The following is a 12883-nucleotide window of genomic DNA, read 5'->3' as shown; positions in this document are numbered from 1 at the left end:
GTGGAGTTCGTTGGCAGTGTAAAGGTGTTTGGTGGCGCTGGAGGCGTGTTGGCCAGGGGGTCTGGCGCTGGGCGCGGTCTTGGCGCGGACAGGCTTGCCTTTGGCGTGCCTTTGGTGCGCCAGCGGTGCACCCGCTGAGCGTCCGCGCTGCGGCCAGCATAAGAGGGGAGGTGGGAGGGAGTGGCAGCTGGGAGGAGGGAGGGAAACGTCCAATGGGAGTGCGGGGGGCAGGGGCAGCAGGAGTCAGGAGCGGGAAGAGCTCCAAGGAGGAGGGAGGGGGGTGGGGCCTTCCGGAGAGGAGAAGCCAAGAAGCCCAAACAAGCCCAGACAAGCCCAGACATGCCAAGACAAGCCCAAACAAGCCTAAAACAATGGCAGCACTTACCGGAGCAGTGGTGAGGAGGAAAGGACCTGCCTGCAAGGATGCAGGGTCAGAGGTCGCTTCTAACCTCGTGCTTCGACCGGTATAAGAGGGGAGGTGGGAGGGAGTGGCAGCTGGGAGGAGGGAGGGAAACCTCCAATGGGAGTGCGGGGGGCGGGGGCAGCAGGAGTCAGGAAGAGCTCCGAGGAGGAGGGAGGGTGGCGGGGCCTTCCGGGAGAGGAAAAGCCAAGAAGCCCAAACAAGCCCAGACAAGCCCAGACAAGCCCAAACAAGCCCAAAACAATGGCAGCACTTATCGGAGCAGTGGTGAGGAGGAAGCGACCTGCCTGCAAGGATGCAGGGTCAGAGGTCGCTTCTAACCTCGTGCTGCGGCCGGCATAAGAGGGGAGGTGGCAGGGAGTGGCAGCTGGGAGGAGGGAGGGAAACCTCCAATGGGAGTGCAAGGGGCGGGGGCAGCAGGAGTCAGGAGCGGGAAGAGCTCTGAGGAGGAGGGAGGGGGGCGGGGCCTTCCGGGAGAGGAGAAGCCAAGCCCAAACAAGCCCAGACAAGCCCAGACAAGCCCAAACAAGCCCAAACAATGGCAGCAGTTACCAGAGCAGTGGTGAGGAGGAAGCGACCTGCCTGCAAGGATGCGGGGTCAGAGGTCGCTTCTAACCTTGTGCTGCGGCTGGCATAAGAGGGGAGGTGGGAGGGAGTGGCAGCTGGGAGGAGGGAGGGAAACCTCCAATGGGAGTGCGGGGCAGGGGTGGGTCAGGAAGAGCTCAGAGGAGGAGGGAGGTGGGCGGGCCTTCCGGGAGAGGAGAAGCCAAGAAGCCCAGACAAGCCCAGACAAGCCCAAACAAGCCCAAACAAGCCCAAATAAATGGCAGCACTTACCGGAGCAGTGGTGAGGAGGAAGCGACCTGCCTGCAAGGATGCAGGGTCAGAGGTCGCTAGATTTCTAATGGAATCCCCCCCTTCTCTTTCTGCCAGTGGGTGTAGCTTAGGAACGTTGACCATTAGAACAGTCCTTTTAGATTGGAATCGGTCTATGATGGGTTGTGCAATGTATTTAGGGACAGTATTGCTTGTGGATTTTGTAGTTTGATAGCAGGCATCAAATGCCTTCCCTGCGCCTAAGCTATTGGGTGGGGAGGCTGATCGGATTTCTTGATCTTAGCATCAGCTAGAGATTGGTCAGCACAACTATTTGCTAGCGTTGTGGGCAATTTCGTCATGGTACCTGAATGGTTTGGCATTGGATAGCAATAATGATTTATGGAAGTCGTTGTGTCTGGAGAAGCTAGCTGCTTGACTATTGCAATTAAGGAATTGACCATAGACTTAAGTTCTGACACCTCCCTCTTTAAATCTTGTATGCATAACATATGCTGTGCATTTGACTGGGCTGAGTGCTAATTTACATCTACTTCTACTGACCCACCCACCCTGATGCATGGGTCAGGGTCGTCCTGTGAATCTGAGATATTTATTAAAGGGGTAAAGCGGTTGATACACTGAATAGGGTCGCTTGGATCATTTGGAGGCTTATCCGCTGGTCCCTGTCGGATGCGTCGCTGTGCAGGTTCTTTGAGTCTGGAGACAGGCCGGTAGGGCTGGGGCCAAGTCAGTTGTCGCATCGGTCGTCTCTACATGGCTTTCAGGTCAGCAGTCCTTCTTCTTTGTGTAGGTTGCAGGAATCTGATTTCCTGTGTTCAGGGTCGCCCCTAAATACTAAATGTAGGGGTGTGTTTAGGTCAGGTGAGCAGTAGCCAATGGCTACTGTCCTGGAGGGTGGCTACACCCTCTTTGTGCCTCCTCCCTGAGGGGAGGCGGGCACATCCCTAATCCTATTGGGGGAATCCTCCTAACTCAAGATGGAGGATTTCTAAAGGTAGGGGTCACCTCAGCTCAGGACACCTTAGGGGCTGTCCTGACTGGTGGGTGACTCCTCCTTGTTTTTCTCATTATCCTCTCCTGCCTTGATTCCAAAAGTGGGGGCAGTGGCCAGAGGGGCGGGCATCTCCACTAGCTGGGATGACCTGGGGTGCTGTAACAAAAGGCATGAGCCTTTGAGACTCACCGCCAGGTATTACAGTGGCTGCAGGAGGAGGTGAGAAGCACCTCCACCCAGTACAGGCTTTGTTCCTGGCCACAGATTGACAAAGGCACTCACCCCATGGGGCCAGAAACCCGTCTGGTTGTGGCAGGCTGGTAGAAACTGGTAAGCCTAGCACTAGGAGTCGGACTGGTATTCAGTGGGCATCTCTAAGATGCCCTCTGGGTGCATTTTACAATAAATCCCACACTGGCGTCAATGTGCATTTATTATGCTGAGAAGTTTGATACCAAACTTCCCAGTTTTCAGTGTAGCCATTATGGAACTGTGGAGTTTGTGTTTGACAAACTCACAGACCATATACTCTTTATGGCTAGCCTGCACTTACAATGTCTAAGGTTTTGCTTAGCCACTGTAGGGGCACAGTGCTCATGCACATATGCCCTCACCTGTGGTATAGTGCACCCTGCCCTAGGGCTGTAAGGCCTGCTAGAGGGGTGACTTACCTATGCCACAGGCAGTGTGAGGTGGGCATGCCACTCTGAGGGGAGTGCCATGTCGACTTAGTAATTTTCTCCCCACCAGCACACACAAGCTGTGAGGCAGTGTGCATGTGCTGAGTGAGGGGTCCCCAGGGTGGCATAAAACATGCTGCAGCCCTTAGAGACCTTCCCTGGCATCAGGGCCCTTGGTACCAGGAGTACCATTTACAAGGGACTTATCTGTGTGCCAAGGCTGTGCCAATTGTGGGAACAAAGTGTGAGAAAGTAGCCTCTTTCTACCCTTGTTACCCCCACTTTTGGCCTGTTTGTGAGTATATGTCAGGGTGTTTTCACTGTCTCACTGGGATCCTGCTAGCCAGGGCCCAGTGCTCATAGTGAAAACCCTATGTTGTCAGTATGTTTGTTATGTGTCACTGGGACCCTGCTAGCCAGGACCCCAGTGCTCACAAGTTTGTGGCCTATATGTATGTGTTCCCTGTGTGATGCCTATCTGTCTCACTGAGGCTCTGCTAACCAGAACCTCAGTGGTTATGCTCTCTCTGCTTTACAAATTGTCACTAACAGGCTAGTGACCAATTTCACCAATTCACATTGGCATACTGGAACACCCTTATAATTCCCTAGTATATGGTACTGAGGTACCCAGGGTATTGGGGTTCCAGGAGATCCCTATGGGCTGCAGCATTTCTTTTGCCACCCATAGGGAGATCTGACAATTCTTACACAGGCCTGCCAGTGCAGCCTGAGTGAAATAACGTCCCCGTTATTTCACAGCCATTTACCACTGCACTTAAGTAACTTATAAGTCACCTATATGTCTAACCTTCACCTGGTGAAGGTTGCGTGCAAAGTTACTTAGTGTGTGGGCACCCTGGCACTAGCCAAGGTGCCCCCACATCGTTCAGGGCAAATTCCCCGGACTTTGTGAGTGCGGGGACACCATTACACGCGTGCACTATACATAGGTCACTACCTATGTATAGCGTCACAATGGTAACTCCGAACATGGCCATGTAACATGTCTAAGATCATGGAATTGTCACCCCAATGCCATTCTGGCATTGGGGAGACAATTCCATGATCCCCCGAGTCTCTAGCACAGACCCGGGTACTGCCAAACTGCCTTTTCATGGTTTACACTGCAGCTGCTGCCAACCCCTCAGACAGGTTTCTGCCCCCCTGGGGTCCAGGCAGCCCTGGCCCAGGAAGGCAGAACAAAGGATTTCCTCTGAGAGAGGGTGTGACACCCTCTACCTTTGGAAATAGGTGTGAAGGCTGGGGAGGAGTAGCCTCCCCCAGCCTCTGGAAATGCTTTGATGGGCACAGATGCTGCCCATCTCTGCATAAGCCAGTCTACACCGGTTTAGGGATCCCCCAGCCCTGCTCTGGCGCGAAACTGGACAAAGGAAAGGGGAGTGACCACTCCCCTGACCTGCACCTCCCAGGGGATGTGCCCAGAGCTCCTCCAGTGTGCCCCAGACCTCTGCCATCTTGGAAACAGAGGTGTTGCTGGCACACTGGACTGCTCTGAGTGGCTAGTGCCATCAGGTGACATCAGAGACTCCTTCTGATAGGCTCTTACCTTTCTTACTAGCCTATCCTCCTTCCTAGGTAGCCAAACCTCCTTTTCTGGCTATTTAGGGTCTCTGCTTTGGGGAATTCTTTAGATAACAAATGCAAGTGCTCATCAGAGTTCCTCTGCATCTCTCTCTTCACCTTCTGCCAAAGGATCGACCGCTGACTGCTCAGGACGCCTGCAAAACCGCAACAAAGTAGCAAAGACGACTACTGCAACCTTGTATCACTGATCCTGCCGCCTTCTCGACTGTTTCCTGGTGGTGCATGCTCTGGGGGTAGCCTGCCTCCTCTCTGCACTAGGAGCTCTGAAGAAATCTCCTGTGGGTCGACGGAATCGTCCCCCTGCAACCGCAGGCAACAAAAGACTGCATCACTGGTCCTCTGGGTCCCCTCTCAGCACGAGCGTGGTCCCTGGAACTCAGCAACTCTGTCCAAGTGACTCCCACAGTCCAGTGACTCTTCAGTCCAGGTTTGGTGGAGTTAAGTCCTTGCCTCCCCACGCTAGACTGCATTGCTTGGTACTGCATGATTTGCAGCTGCTCCGGCTCCTGTGCACTCTTCCAGGATTTCCTTCGTGCACAGCCAAGCCTGTGTCCCCGACACTCTAACCTGCAGTGCACAACCTCCTGAGTTGTCCTCCGGCGTCGTGGGACTCCCTTTTGTGTCTTTGGGTGAGCTCCGGTTCACTCCTCTTCGTAGTGCCTGTTCCGGCACTTCTGCGGGTGCTGCCTGCTTCTGTGAGGGCTCCTCATCCAAGTGGCGACATCCTGGTCCCTCCTGGGCCACAGCAGCATCCAAAAACCCTAACCGCGACCCTTGCAGCTAGCAAGGCTTGTTTGCGGTCTTTCTGCATGGGAACACCTCTGCAAGCTTCTTCACGACGTGGGACATCCATCCTCCAAAGAGGAAGTTTCTAGCCCTCTTTGTTATTGCAGAATCCACAGCTTCTACCATCCGGTGGCAGCTTCTTTGCACCCTCAGCTGGCATTTCCTGGGCATCTGCCCAATCTTGACTTTGTTGCGACTCTTGGACTTGGTCCCCTTGTTCCACAGGTACTCTCGTCCGGAAATCCACTTTGGTTGCATTGCTGGTGTTGGTCTTCCTTGCAGAATTCCCCTATCACGACTTCTGTGCTCTCTGGGGAATATAGGTGCACTTTACACCTACTTTTCAGGGTCTTGGGGTGGGCTATTTTTCTAACCCTCACTGTTTTCTTACAGTCCCAGCGACCCTCTACAAGCTCACATAGGTTTGGGGTACATTTGTGGTTCGCATTCCACTTTTGGAGTATATGGTTTGTGTTGCCCCATACCTATGTGCTCCTATTGTAATCTACTGTAACTTTACATTGCTTGCATTACTTCCTTTTGCTATTACTGCATATTTTTGGTATTGTGTACATATATCTTGTGTATATTTGGCATCCTCATACTGACGGGATACTTTTGGCATATTGTCATAAAAATAAAGTACCTTTATTTTTAGTATATCTATGTATTGTGTTTTCTTATGATATTGTGCATATGACACCAGTGGTATATTAGGAGCTTTGCATGTCTCCTAGTTCAGCCCAAGCTGCTCTGCTATAGCTACCTTCTATCAGCCTAAGGTGCTAGAAACACCTCTTCTGTACTAATAATGGATAACTGGACCTGGTACAGAGTGTAAGTACCCCTTGGTACCCACTACAAGCCAGACCAGCCTCCTACATTGGTTGTGCAGCGGTGGGATAAGTACTTGCAACTACTTACCACTTTGTCATTTTGTACTTTTCATAAGAGAAAAATATACAAAACAAGTTCAGTGTATGTACACCTAACCAAAGAGTTTTGCTTTTCTTCTCTTACTCTATTTGCTAAGTGCTGAAAAGTACCTCTAAACTTTCAAAAAGTTTCTAAAAAGTTGAAAAAGATTTTTTTCTGTTTCCTTAAAAAGTCCTGAAACTTTTTCTTTCTTTTATCTGTCCCTAAACCTTTTTCTATCATGTCTGATGTAGGTCCTTCTCTTGATCTGGTCAGCTCAGCTTATGACCACCTTAACTGGAAAGGTTTGAGGAGTCTCTGCATTGATAGAAGTTTAGGGGTAGGGAAGAATCCCTCAAGAGAATCGTTATCTAACATGCTTATTGAGAATGATAAGGCCTTAGCTGGCACATCCATTGAGAAGTTAGGAGATGGTTCACACTCTGACTCTGGGGCACCCCTAGGAAGAGTGTTAGATGGTATCCTTCCCAACCTGCCCCTTAGCAGACCACCTAGCATAACTGGTACTAATGTGAGCTCTCATCACAGTAGGGATGTCATTCCTGCAGGCCAGGTTGTTAGAGTGCCAACTGTTAGGGACAATTCTCCCTCTGTTCATTCACATCACTCTTCTGTGTCAAAGCATGCCCAACCCACCCACCCTGATGACAGAATGTTAGAAAGGGAACTCAATAGATTGAGAGTGGAAGAGTCCAGGCTGAAGCTTAAACAGCAACAGCTGGCTCTAGACAGGGAATCTTTAGACTTAGAAAAAGAAAGACAGAGGTTGGGGCTAGGACCCCATGGTGGCAGCAGCAGTATTCCAGATAGTAATCCTGTGAAAGAGCATGATTTTAGGAATCTGCATAAGATAGTTCCCCCTTACAAGGAGGGGGATGACATTAACAAGTGGTTTGCTGCACTTGAGAGGGCCTGTGTTGTACAGGGGGTCCCTCAAAGGCAGGGGGCTGCTATCCTATGGCTATCTTTCAGTGGAAAGGGTAGGGATAGGCTCCTTACTGTGAAGGAAAGTGATGACAATAATTTTACAGTTTTGAAGAATGCACTCTTGGATGGATTTGGCTTAACCACTGAACAATACAGGATTAAGTTCAGAGAAACCAGATAAGAGTCCTCACAAGACTGGGTAGACTTTGTTGACTATTCAGTGAAGGCCTTGGAGGGGTGGTTACATGGCAGTAAAGTTTCTGACTATGAAAGCCTGTACAATCTAATCTTGAGAGAGCATATTCTGAATAACTGTGTGTCTGATTTGTTACACCAATATCTAGTGGACTCAGATCTGACCTCTCCCTAAGAATTGGGAAAGAAGGCAGACAAATGGGTCAGAACAAGAGTGAACAGAAAAGTTCATACAGGGAGTGACAAGGATGGCAAGAAGAGAGATGGTGAGAAATCTCAGGATAAGCATGGGGATAAGGGTAAAACCAAAGATCCTTCTTCAAATCTTAAACACTCTTCAGGGGGTGGGGATAAAACAAATTCTTCCTCTTCTTCACAACATACACACATTAAAAAGCCTTGGTGCTTTGTGTGTAAAAATAAAGGCCATAGGCCAGGGGATAAGTCCTGTCCAGGTAAACCCCCTGAGCCTACCACCACTAATACATCAAACTCTAGTGCCCCTAGCAGTAGTGGTAATAGTGGTGGGACTGCTGGCAACAGTCAAACTAAGGGTGTAGTTGGGTTCATTTATGGGTCCATCATAGAAACTCGGGTAGTCAGTCCCAAGACAGTTTCTGTCACACCTAGTGGCATTGGCCTTGCCACACTGGCTGCTTGTCCCCTTACAATGGATAAGTACAGGCAGACAGTTTCAATAAATGGTGTTGAGGCCCAGGCCTACAGGGACACAGGTGTCAGTATCACTTTGGTGACTGAAAACCTAGTGCCTCCTGAACAACACATCATTGGACAACAGTACACGTTTATTGATGTCCATAACTCCACTAAGTTTCTTCCCTTAGCTATAGTTCAGCTTAGTTGGGGTGGAGTTACTGGCCCTAAGCAGGTGGTAGTATCACCTAGCTTACCTGTAGACTGTCTCTTAGGTAATGACCTAGAGACCTCACGTTGGGCTGAGGTAGAGTTTTATACTCATGCAGCCATGCTGGGTATCCCTGAAGAATTGTTCCATCTCATTTTGTGATTATGACTTTGCCCAGCAACAACAGTTGGTGGGTTTTCGAATTAGGTTGCATAATTTGCACAATTTTCATTCAATACACCTTTTTTGTTTTGCTCCTGTTTAGTTCCCTTAGGTGGTAAGTGCACCTTAGGTTAACCCTTCCTTTCACAGATTCTGAGCTCTGCTTATTGTCCTGCTCTAACTTCAAACAGTCCAAGTCATCCTGGCTCCAAACATCTCTTCAACTAAATGCGGACCTTTGTTGGTTTCTGAACACTGGGCTCGATATCTGCGGGGTTTATTATAGCCACTCCACTTTATCTCTTTGATCATGGAGGACAAATGGATATAGATAAAATCAAATCTGTACAATAATGCCCTATTCCTAGAATTGTCAGGGAGATACAGAGATTCCTCAGTTTCACTAACTTTTATCAACTGTTCATTCAAGATTTCTTATCCAAAGTCCTTCTCCTCACTCATTTAACAAAGAAACGAGCTATTTTTGCAGGGTATCCTAAACAAGAGAATGAATTCCCTGAAAAAAGAAGGTTTCATGACAGATTCAGTACTAAAACTTCCAGATCATACATTTTATTGTGGAAAGAAATGCCCTGTCTTATGCCATGGAGGTTAATTAATCACAACAAACAGCCTTGCATTCTGTGGCTTTCTATTCCCTGGCCTTAAATCCAGCTGAGAGGAATAACACAATATATAAATATAGTTGTTGGCCATAAAGGAAGTATTCTAACATTGGTGTTGTTATCTGAAGTGGTAGAATTTCCATTCACAGTCTGGACACACCATAAGAAGCTGGGTTACCACAAAACAATGAAGTCTTCCAATCCATGACATGTACGGTAGTCCCTTTTCTTCTCTAGATACCTATATTAAATCACTGACAGACCAGGCAATCATCGTGGCAGACTATGCCTTGTCCTGGCCCATGGAAGAGGAAACAGCACTGCTGGACCTACATACTATTTTAGTTCTGTAGTTGAGGGAAGAAAGGGATGCTGGCTCATATCTAACTGCATTCAAAGATCAATATGCTGCTCTCAACCACCAGGAATGGATAATGGAGAGTCCTTTGAATAGAAAAAGGTTGAACGATTTGTTATGGTATTCCAATTGTTTGTATTTACCTGAAAATAATTTACAATATCTTGGATTCTATTGTCACGACACTCTAATAGCAGAACATGCATGATGTAGAAAAACAGGAGCAGTCTTAAACAGTATTTTTGGTGGAAATACATGGATCAAGGTGTGAAGCGCTACATAAATCATGCCACCTGTGCTAGAACAGAAACCTCACAGTAAGTCCTGAGGGCAATTACAACCCAATCAACCCTGGACTTGTGATTCGTAATTCTGAGCAATAGACTATCATTATATCCCTTCTGTCTGACTTTATAAGGTGTCTGCACATTTGATTAGCCTGGGTCTTTCCAAGCAAGAATGTTCATCTCCATGGACTTTCAGAGGACATTGTTTGACAGTTGAGGATTACAGTTTCTTTCTACATTTTGGAAAGAATTAATCAATTAGCTAGGCATAATGCATTTCCAATTCATCAGTTACTATCAGCAATATCCTTTCATCAGAGTTTGCACAAAGATCTTTAGGGTCCACCTCCAGGCACCACCAACTCTGACTGCCACTTTGGCACATAGGATTGAGGTGGCCAGGTGAGAGAAATAGTGTTGGGGGACGGAACAGCTGGGAGGGAGATCTGGAAGAGAAGAATTAAGGCCCATATTTATACTTTCTTTGCACCCCATTTGCGTAAAAAAGTGGTGCAAATGCGGCGCTAAAAAAGTATAAGTACGGGCCTAAGTGTTTAAAATCTTTAGAGCATACATTCCCTCTTTCTCTATTACTAATTGAGATGAACATAAACTATGAACCTGTTCCTTGGAGGAGTTTTGGGCTTTTGGAGTTATCCTTGAAGTTAGGAGAATTCACAGTGTCTCCAGAGTAGGTGCTGTAATATCCAAACAAACATTATGAATTCTTATTCCTCATCTAAACACAAATGTTTTATCAAGTAATCTCTGTTTTTAAGTCTTTTAAAACAAGACCATATGGCTATGTACAACTTTGGGTCTTCTTGTCTCTCTCCATAGATTAGGCAGTGGGACAGGGTTCCGTCAGCCTGGTTCTAGAAAGACAATATGCAGACACAAACTACCTTTACATCAAGGGAATCTAAAGCGCCTCCTCTTTACCTTTATTTTCAGTTTTTACTTTTGAAATCACCGTTTATCTATTCCTAGACCTCTTTGAAAACATGCTTTTAAAGTTTCATCAAGATTTTGTCACATTGTTTACATTTTAATTGGTCTTTTAAAAATATTTAAATGACCAACTAGCCCATACCGCTCAGGCCCCGGCTGGTCTCCTAAACTCAGTTGAATCCCCTCCACTTTGCAGAATCCGTATGGAAGCTTCTGCAGGTTCAACAGATGAGGCAAACAGTGAAGGACTCTTGAGGGGACATTGTCTTGAAAGCACATCAGAACCAAGATAGGAGGCCTCTTTTGTCATGGTTAGCCCCAATCTTTTGCCTGGTATTTATTGTAGCCTCAAAGTTGTTAGTGCCCAGGGCCCCTGCTAACCAGCCTCTCTGGGCCACATCTCTTCCTCTAAAACTGTTGTGATGCATTGGTACAATTGGCAACACCTTTAGCTGCCTCTATAAGTCCCTAGTAAATGGTACTTAGGTACCCAGGTGATAGGGCACTAAGGGTAGGCCCCTGAGGGCAGCAGCACAGATTGTGCCACCCTCTAGGGCCATGCATCCAGAAGCACTCAGCACTGCTATTGCAGGCTGAGTGTTCTGATGCAATCCTAAAAGACAGACTCGACATGGCACACAACCTGTGTGCCCTGTCCACTATACACTGCATTCACTAAAGGTAAGTCACCCCTCTGCCAGGCCTTCCAGCCCTAAGGCAGTGTGCACTTTATGGTATGTGTGGGCATCGATGCATGAGAAATATGCCCCTACTGTGTCCCTGCCGAACCTGGGACATAGTAAGTGAACAGGGCAGTCATTTTAATGCAAGTGCCAGACACTGATCAGTACGAGTTTCACAGTTACATGATGGCTACTCTGAACCCTGGGTTGTTTGGTATCAAACAACTCAGAATGATAGATCCAAACTGGTATCAGTATTAGATTTCTTACATAATATCCCCTGGAGACACCTCAGAGGTGCCCCCGCAAAAGCTAACTACTGTGGCATGGTTGCTGGCCAGTCACAACCAGCCTGCCACCACCAGACATAATTCAGTGCCCTGGAGTGAGAGATCCTGCTCTCTGGGACTCAGAACAAGGCCCTTCCTGGGTGGAGGTGCTAACACCCCTTCCCTCAGGAGTGTGCACTGCCCTGTCAGTGAATTTCAAAGGGATTACTGCACTTAAAACTCAACCCCAAGGCTTGCTGCCAGCAGCAGATGGCCACCCCTGTTGCAAACCCCCACTTTTGGCAGGAAAACAGACAAAGGACAGGAGGAGTGGTCAGTGCCAGCTTGCACAACCCCACAAGGTGTTGCATGCGAGGTGACCCCTCTATTTCAGTTTCCTCCATCTTGTATGGAAGGAAAATAGCCAATCGGGTGTAAGGAAGTGAATTCTGCCACAGGATGAGGTCACTTAGTGGGTGTGGCCACCCTAATGTAGATGACCCATTGGTCACTTCTAGGTACCCCCTAAAATGCCAACTAAATACAGGATTTAGTCCGCATCCCTAGACCAAGAAATCAGATTCCAAGGACAAAATAAGACCAGCAACAAAGAAGACTCAAGGTTTGAGAACTGAAGTCCTGCTGCACCAAGAAAAGGCGCCAAACCCTGCCTGCTGCACCCAGGTCTCGCAAATGCTGCGGAGGGGGTGCTTGGACACTGGACATACTTTATAAACCCCCAGAAGACCTCCGTTCTTCTCTTCACAAATCACCAAAGATCTCCCTCCAGAGTGAAGGCATCACTCCACACCATCAAACAACTAAAGATCCAGCCACTGACCAAGGAACTGGACTTCACAGACGCACCAAACTTCGCCCACTGGACCATGAAGACAAACCCTGCCAGTGTGCAACGTTTGGTGGCACTGTGCCCTCCAGTGGGCAGACCGTGTAATAGCCCTAGGTATTGGTCACCTCACAACGGACACCTAGAAGAAAAATCAATTTCAGACTGAAAAAGGACCAGGAGGAAGCCCCAGTAAAAAGACCTCTGGAACCTCCTGGACCTCCCACAAGAGTTCCCCTGCCGACCTGCATGCGCCCCTCAAGGAGACCTACCTCATGTCACGGTCTGCACATTAAACCACCGTATGCTGCAGTCCTTGAAGGGACACCTGGTTTCTTACTGGTTCGGCATTGGCCAAGATAAGAGCGACCCCTTCTAGTAGCCATTGTTCTGCCGACTAGAAAAAACACCAAGGCAGGCTGTACCCTCTAGAAGGAGTCCCAAAGGA

Source organism: Pleurodeles waltl, chromosome 6, assembly GCF_031143425.1.
Source record: "Pleurodeles waltl isolate 20211129_DDA chromosome 6, aPleWal1.hap1.20221129, whole genome shotgun sequence".
Taxonomy (NCBI): domain Eukaryota; kingdom Metazoa; phylum Chordata; class Amphibia; order Caudata; family Salamandridae; genus Pleurodeles; species Pleurodeles waltl.
This window is presented reverse-complemented; position numbering follows the sequence as displayed.